The sequence below is a fragment of the Equus asinus genome, chromosome 5, assembly GCF_041296235.1.
Source record: "Equus asinus isolate D_3611 breed Donkey chromosome 5, EquAss-T2T_v2, whole genome shotgun sequence".
NCBI lineage: Eukaryota > Metazoa > Chordata > Mammalia > Perissodactyla > Equidae > Equus > Equus asinus.
In genome coordinates, this window is record NC_091794.1 from 25,737,667 (window position 1) to 25,747,080 (window position 9,414).

The window sequence follows — 9,414 nt, forward strand, 5'->3', positions numbered from 1 at the left end:
TTAATAGGTGACAGTGCATATTCTGAATGCTAATTGCAAAAAAACAGTGATACAAGCTAGAGCAAGAGACAGTTATCTGGAGGACAGCCTTCTGGCAGCTTCTAGCATCTGCAATGGCATCAAATTCAGATGTTAAAATAAAAAACACCTCTGACAGCAAAGAAGCAGACTCAATATTAAGTAATAGGAAAACTAATAACTGAAAAGGTTTGAGGTTCTGGAAATTACACCCAATGGGCTAAGATTGATTGGTTTGCCATTAGGAATAGATCTAGTTCTCTACTCAGCACCATAACTAAGAAGCAATGGAGAAACAAAATAAAGAGCAGAAGTGATGACAGGGAGCAAGTTTAAGCATTTTGTAGGTTAAACTCCTGGAAATATTTCTAAGCCGCGGGTTGCCTCTCCATGCTCTTTTTGCTCATCTTCCCAAACACCAGCCTACTTTCAGTACACTTTCAGCCTACTTTGCTTTCCTGTGTTTTATAATTTTTTATTTTGAAATAATTTAGACTCACAAGAGTTGCAAAAATAGCACAAAGAGTCTCATTTACCCTTCACCCAGTTTCCCCCAATGGTGACATCTTACAAGGTTCTAGTAAGACAGCAAAACCAGGAAATTGACAATGGTACATTACCCTTAACTAGAGTACAGAATTTACTTGGTTTTCACATTTTTTTTAAACCTGCATTTATGTGTGTATGTGAATGTGTGTGCAATTTTATTCCATGTATAGATTCGTGTAACCATCACTACAACCAAAATATAGAACTATTCCATCACCACGGAAGAACTCCCTCATGCTTCCTTTTTGTATTCACAGATCCACCTCTTCATCCCAGCCCCCTACTCCATCTCTGTCCCCTGGTAACCACTAACCTGTTTTCCATCTCTATAGTTTGTCATTTCAAGAATGTTATGTAAATGGAGTTACAGAGTTTGTAACCTTTTTGTTTTTTTGACTGGCACCTGAGCTAACATCTCCTTGCCAATCTTTTTCTCCTTCTCCTTCTCTTCTCTTTCTTCTCCTTCTCTCCTGCTCCTTCTCTCCTACTCCTTCTCATTTTCTCCTTCTCCTTCTCTCCTTCTTCTCTCCTTCTCCTTCTCCCCAAAGCCCCCCAGTACATAGTTGTATATTTCTAGTTTTAGGTCCTTCTGGTTCTGCTATATGGGATGCTACTTCAGCATGGCTTGATGAGCAGTGGAAATGATGCAGGGTCGGTGAACCAAGGAGTCGAAAGAAAGATTTCTTGGACTCTCAAGATCTGGCAGTAGTGCTCTTTTATTTAGAGAATGGTGTGGAATAGCATGGGGACAGGACTCATGGGCAGTCAGGCTGCTACGTGGGGACAGGGCTCACGGGCAGGAGGAGCCGCTGCTGCTGCTGCTGGCATGGGGAGCTGCTGCTGCCGCGGGCATGGGGACAGGACCCATGGGCAGGCAGAGCTGGTGCGTGGGGACAGGGCCCACGGGCAGGAGGAGCTGCTGCTGCTGCTTCTGCTGGCATGGGGAGCTGCTGCTGCCGCGGGCATGGGGACAGGACCCATAGGCAGGCAGAGCTGGTGCGTGGGGACAGGACCCACGGGCAGTCAGAGCTGCTGCTGCTCCTTCTGCTGCCCTGAGTTGAGGGTTAGGGCTAATTTTATAAGCCATGGGTATGTGAGTTATCTCTTTACGAGACAAATGAAAGAATATGAAAAAAGTTAAAATGGTATCAGTGCAGGTGGGGTCTGGTTATTGGGTGATCCCATGACTTTTAGACAAGAATCAAATCGGATTAAGAAAAGGTCAGAAGCCACCACCCTAAATCAGTTACATGAGATTGCCAGACAGCAACCAACTTAAGTTCTTGCCTTCCCCATTAAGAGTTTCTAGGGACAAGGTCATCTCTCTTCTTCTTCCTGATACAGAGAGAGAGGCACCTTTTACAGATAGAGATTTACCTTACAAATGTAAATGTGTCCCAACAAGGGCAAGTTCCATTCCCCAGAGCCTCCCTCCCTGTCCCAGTTTATCAAAAGCAATCAGCCCCAAACAGTCCCGATGCCAAAGAGACATATCCTGGGGTGGCCAATTTCAGGTCCCTACAAGGTCATCCCCCCTTCCTTCACAAATGCAAATATCTCTCAAAGAGCAAGCAAATTCCAGTCCTCAGAGCCTGCTTCTCATCTGCAGTTTTAAAAGTAACCAGCCTAAAATCCTCATCACTAGGTCTGTGCCCAGGATCCAAACTGGCGAAACCCTGGGCCACAGAAGCGGAGTGTGTGAACTTAAGCACTCAGCCATGGTGCCATCCCCAGTATGTAACCTTTTGAGATCAATGTTTTTACCTAAATATAATGCCTTGAGTTCCATCCAGGTTGTTGGAGGTATCAAACTTTCGTTCCTTTTTATTGCTGAGTAGTATTCCACTATATGGATGTACCCGGGTTTGTTCGTCCATTCCCCAGGTGAGGTACATTTGGACTGTTTCCAGTTTTTTTGCTGTTATGAATAGAACTATTATGAACATTTGTGTACAAGTTTTGTGTAAACTTAAGTTTTCATCTGTCTGGGATAAATGCCTAAGAGTATGATTGATGGGTCATATGGTAAGTGCATATTTAATTTTTTAAGAAAGTTCCAAACTGTTTTCCAGAGTGGCTGTATCATTTCACATTCCCACCAACAATATATGAGAGATCCAGTTTCCCCCCATCCTCACCAGCACTTGGTATTATCACTCTTTTTTATTTTAGCTATTTTAATAGGTATGCGGTGATATCTCATTGTGGTTCCTTCTCTTTTAAAAAGCGGTTCTCTCTCTACAAAACTGGCTCCTGAATAGGATGCATGCTATCTGTCTAACTCCTACTTTCCTTGATATTGTGGGGGAGGAAGACATTTGCTCTACTGGCTCTGGGTCCTTCTGGCCCGAAAGCTAGTTAAATTCACATGAGACAGAATAACAGGAGAAAATTAAACGAAGCTTTATAACATGTATACACAGGAGAAACTCAAGCAAACTGAGCAACTCAGCCAACTGGCTGAGGCTACCTGTTTAAGTATCTTCAGCTACAGACAAGGAGGACATTTAGGGTAGTAGTTTGGGTCTTCAAAGGGGAGGAAGGCAACCCACATCAAAATGGAAATGCAAATGTTTAGTAAATAGAACTTTGATAAGAGGGGCTTAGCAAGGATCCTCCCAGTCTACAGAACCCAAAGTTATCTATGGTGATGGCCTATCCTGGGGACAGGCCTTTATTTTAAATTTCTTCTAGGCAGTTAGGGGGGAAAGGTCGAATGTTCTTGCTGAGTCTGAGCCTTTATTGTCTTCAGCTGGAAACCATCTGCATACCAGAGTGGCACATCTTGGGGTGACCTGCCCTGAACCCCATCAGTATGCTTTTTAACAAGCTCACAGGCCCCTTTTGTTGAAGGATTTCACTACTTATCACTGTAGAGAAACACAACTCTCATGGGTAAGTTATGAAGTTTCTTGAAATGTTAAGTTTATATAGTTTATGTCTTTTTTTTACTCCCTTTTTGAGATGGCTCCAGGAAACATCTGTGAGTGAGCCTAGAAATTTCTTTTGGGAGATAATATACATTAAAACAAGCTGCTCAGGATGCAGTCCACAGTGGCAAACTTTAATGCCCAAAAAGTCAAACAGTTAACATGAGTAGGTGAAGCAGGTGAGATGTAAAGACAATTGCTAGTGGAAGGGGACTATGAAGAGCCAGAGAGCTCATGCCAGTCTAAAGGGCACAGCCACTACTCATTTTCAGCTGATGATTTCCAAATGGGAATGTGAAGACCAGGAAATCAAGAGAAATCAAGAATCTGAATTTTTGGGTGAACTCTCCCAAATATTAATGTTGGCAATGAATTCCATCTCTTTAAAACAGGAAATCATGTCAGACAAAACATGTCTGTGGGCCAGATTCAGCCTCCAGCTGTCTATCTTGTCTGGCGTCGCCTAATTCATAGAGGGCCAGCACCACCGCTCTGACTGGTGGAATTTTTGGTGCCTCCCAAGCCCTCTCTGCTCTGGCTCTGGAGTGAATTCTCTTCAGTTATGGTCTTCTGGCATCTTTAGGAGAGGGGTGTACTTCCATCTGTTGTCCCCAAAGACTTCTCCAGGCTTCAGAACCTCTTGTACTAACCATCTTTCAAGCTCCCTGGACTTCTCAACCTCAGGAGTAGGTGGAAGTACTATCTTCTCTACCCATGTAGTTGCCTGCAGCACAAGCCATTTGTCGAGGCTGCTTCTACCTTAAGGAGAAAGTTGGCTTCTTTTTACAAAGCTCTAAATTCATAGGCTTGTCAGAGATAGATCCACAGGAGCCTTTTCCACTACATCTTGTTGCTCCTACTGGACCCAGGAAAATAGGGCTATTCCTGTCCCCATGGGCCATCTTCTGGGACACTTACCCCTGAGTTCCTGCTTCAGATCTGAAGGACACTTCCAGATCATTGATAGATTCTAAAACTAATGACCAAGACAAGGAAACAACTCGTGTTCATAAACAGATGAATAGAGAGAGTTGGTGGTGTATGTTCATAAGGGAATATTATTCAGCTTTTAAAAGTTAGGAAATCTAGGCATTGGTAACAATATGGATGAACCTAGAAGACACTGTGCTAAGTGAGACAAGCCAGTCACAGAAGGACAAATACAGCATGATTCCACTTATATGAGGTATCTAAAATATTCAAACTCATAGAAGCAGAGAATGCAATAGTGGTTGCCAGGGGATGAGACGCAGGAGAAATGAGGAGTTGTTATTCAATGGGTATACAGTTTCAGTTATGCGAGATGAAGTATTTCTAGTGATCTGCTGTACAAGATAGTACCTATAGTTAACAATATGGTATTGTGCGCTTCAAAATTTGTTTTCTTAACAAATCTCATGTGACATGTTCTTACCACAAAAGAAAAAAAGAGAGAGAGAGACACACATACAAGCAAACTCCGGGAGGTGTTAGATGTATCTATTACCTTGATTGTGGCGATAATATCACCAAAATTTGCATATCTCCAAACCCATTATACACATTAAATATGTGTGGTTTTTGTATATCAATTATACTTCAATAAAGTTGATTTTAAAAAGACAACTAACATATGGCCTACTCTCTCCTACTTAGGATATAGAGTTAAGATAATAAACTCTTTAGTTTACGGGGGCCAGCCCTGTGGCCAAGTGGTTGGGTTCGTGGGCTCCGCTTCAGCGGCCCAGGGTTTCCCCGGTTCGGATCCTGGGTGCGGACATGGCACTGCTCTTCGGGCCATGCTGGGGCGGCATCCCGCATGACACGGCTGGAGGGACCCACAGCTAAAATACACAACTATATATCGGGGGGCTTTGGGAGAAAAAGGAAAAATAAAAAAATCTAAAAAAATAAAAAATGAAAAATAAATAAAGTCTTCAGTTTAGGAAGACAAATAGTCCTCGACCTCTTGGGAGCATCTAAGGGAAGTATGGGGTTGCACTAAAGGTCATCAGCGATGAGATGACTGTGGTTTGGAAGGATACAGAGGAAGACCTGAGTGAAAAGTCAAGTTCACAAGAGCACAAGACTGGATGAAAACAAGGTCTTGGACCAGGATGATATCAGTGGGAAAGGAAAAAATAAAATAAAATAAAATAAAGCACATTACAAGGATAATATCCTATTGGGACCTAGAGATTGGCCTGGTGCTTAAGTCCACAGACTGACTACAACTAAACCCTTTTGGGTCTGAATCCTGCCTCTACCACTTACTAGCTTTGCATCCTCAGTTACTTAACCTCTCTGTGCCGTCAAGTGCCTCATTCAGAAAATGGGGCTAATAATAACTTCCTCTTAGGGTTGTTAAGAATATTAAATATCAATACACAAAGTATTTAGAACAATATCTGGCACATAGTTAAATGTTCTATGTGTTGTGGATATTATTATTGTTGTTGTTGTTGCTGTTGTTATCGTTACTATTAAAAAAGACTTAGAGATGGTGCTGAACAAAATTTCCAAAAAATAGAATTCAATATGGAAAAGACATCAGTTCCTGCAAGTGAATTGAGGCAAGGGAAAAGATAGAAATTATACAAGTACAAAAAATGATTTAAGTGGAAAAATGTCTTAGAGAATGTTTAGCGTGGGGAATAAAAAGGGGATATCAGAGCTAGATGGAGCTAGGAAAAAATAAGCAATTAAGCTGCAGAAGAAATATGTAACATTATTCAGAGAATTTATTTCTGAGTATAATCTTTGCCTGAATACTTTTATTTATAAGGCTGATGAAACTGGTCTCTTGTAAAGATGCTTGCTATTTTCTACTCAGCAAATGCCAGTGAATCACGTTCCTACCTCTTCTTCCCCAAAGTTTAAGCAGAATGAAGACAAGTTAACTACTCTAATATATATATTTATGTATTAAAGCTGTGGGTTTCCATAAAACAGAAATAATGGCAATTGAAAATTTTTATCATTCTAGAGCTTTCAAAGATTTCATGTATTTGCTTATTGCCAGATAGTGCAACTTAATGCAGAGATGAATTTCTTCTTTCTTGTTTTTACTACCTTTTTACAATGTAAATAAAAAAGCGTGTCAGAATTCTAGACTTACTAGAGAATATTAAAACTACCCTGTTGATAAACAATTGTGTAGATCAACACAAAAAAGGAGTCAACTTCCCCCAAAATGACCATCTTCCTACCTGCCAGTGTTCAGTGTAAACATTTATTAAAAGCCAGTACAAGATTCAACAAAAGAGGTAAAAGAGATACTGTGTTGCACAAAAGTTCACCAGCTGTGAGATGACTATGGTTTGGATGGATTCAGGGAGCGACATGACTGAAGGGTCAAGATGCACAAGAACACAAGAATGAAGTGCTGGGGTGGGGGCTGTGTTACCTTTTCATTTGCTATTTGATTTTTCGTAAAAGCAACCATTTTACACTTTCCTGAAGATTACGCAGTTACATAAGAACATATTGCTGGGGTTCAAAGAAGGCAAGGATCTGGTCTAAGCTCATGAGAAGCTCTTAGACTAATGGAGGAAACAGATAAAAAGTGAGAGAATTTCAGCATAATAGGCTGTGATAACACAGAGGTGTGTAGAGGGTTCTCTCATTGATGGAGACTATGGACTGGCTTATCATTCTGATACCAAAAGAATACTTTCCACCTCGTTCGTACATCTAAAAACTTACACGTGAGGTTCTTGGCAAATATCAAACATTATGCAGGACTTTCTTTCACCTTTCAAGAAGCATTCATTGTCTGATAATTTAAAAATGTGTAAGCTCTGAAACAAGTCATTTCCATCACACACACACACACCTTGAAATAATTGCAGAATAATCCTCCATACTCCGTGAACAAAATGTGAACATGTGAGGCTGAAAAGCACATGCAAGTTGAAAATTAGGTGAAAGTGATCTACAGCAGTGGAAGCGAGGGGACATGACAGCATCAGTGATCAAGCAGATAATCGTCTGGTGGGAAGAAGCCGTTTTACCTCTTCATTCACTAATTGATATTTCATAAAGATAACCACTTTACACTTTCCTGAAGAAGATTATACGGTTATATAAGCTTCATTCTTCCCTCATAAAATAACCAGGAAGGGGGCACCCAAAAAATCAGCTGATTTGGCGTTTGATTTGGTTTGTAACAAATTTCAATGTCACAGCTAAGGTCATCACCCAGTTAGCCTCAGGCCTTGTATCATCTAAGTCTGCAGGTGTGCTCCCCAGACCACTAGCACAGACAGATGTCACATCCAATAGCTGATGTCCATAGGGAGAGCACCAACTCAGCATGGAACTGTTACTATTTGGGGCACTTTGCTTAAAAAGCCAGGGAAGTGTGCAGTATATTGGGAAAGTGCCCATCTTTTTCCTTTTTTAATGTTTTGGTGTTTATGCGATTAAACATCAGTTGTTCAGAAGTTCTATTCATACCAAACACCACATTCTCCAAGATTCCAGATAGTAGAGCTATTATAGAAAAGAAAAATAAAAGTCTTTAGTACAATTTAGTTACTGTAAAACCTTTATTATAAATCCCTATGGCACACACATTGTAAAAAACAGTGTTACCATCAGTCTTAAAAATCACATAGGTTGTGTTTTGAAACTCAGAAAATGAGGATAATGGCATAAAAATCTGGATATATAGTAAAATAACAAAATATACTGAAAACATTCATGAAGTACGGATTTTAATATTAATTCAAACATTTATTATTTACCTTAGGGGGTCAGCCCCGTGGCTGAGTGGTTAAGTTCTCGCACTCCGCTTTGGCGGCCCAGGGTTTCACTGATTTGGACCCTGGGCCCGGACATGGCACCACTCATCAGGCCATGCTGGGGCGGTGTCCCACATGCCACAATTAGAAGCACCCACAACTAAAATTTGCAACTATGTACTGGGTGAATTGGGGGAGAAAAAGCAGAAAAAAATATACTTTACATTGAGTAAGAAAAGAGTGTACAGATACACATCCCCACTGTGCTGTGGCTTTCCCGACAGACCCTGTCCTCTGTCGTGACAGGCTCATTTACCTAGAGACCGAAAGTCTCTTAGGCCACAGATAGACATTTTGACCTCTTTCTGGACAGAGAGGAAAGAATAATGTCACATGGAGCAAAGACCTTATGAGACCACCTCTCAAATAAAAAAAAAGGTAATGCCACTAGGGTGAGGAAAAGGCTTCATTTCCTTCAATCACTCATAAGCGTCTTTTGAATGCCTAGTATGTGTCAGGCTATGGGCTGAGTGTTAGTGAGAGTTAGTTAGGCTTAAGAAATCCATACATCTGTCCTTTTATTCATCAACCAAATCATTATTGAATGTCTGGCACTATCCTAAATGCTAGAAATACCATGGTAAATAAAACAGTGTTCCTCCCCCAAAGGAGCTTGCAGTCTTCAGTTGGAGTAAAACACATGAAAAAGCTGCCTGAAGTGAAGCAGGGTGATACGCTGTCAGACAGGAATAAGCAGGGATCCTGGGGGGCAGGACACAGCCCAGCCCACGGGCCAGGAAAGCTTCCCCCAGGCGACATTTGAGCTGAGACTGAAAAAGAGGTGGGTGGGCATTCTGGTAGAGTCCTGGGCAGAGGGAGGAGATGGTGCCACAGAGCCCTAGAGCCAGGGAGGGCTCCGTGTGTGCAGAGACCTGCTCGTTGTTCAGAATGAATGGGTGCAGGAAGTGGTAAAAAATGAGATGACAGCGGAAAGCACCAGCAAACTCGAGCGCCTCGTGGGCCAAGCTGAGGCATCTGAACTTTATCCCGAAATCATGTTTCCCCAAAGTGAGGCTGGGTGGTAAGCAAGAGGATTTTAGAGGGTCCACAGACCAACGTTCTTTATTTTGGTAGTTAATGACTTTAATATGCACTAGAAAATTATATAACTCATGCATCCAACATATTACTGC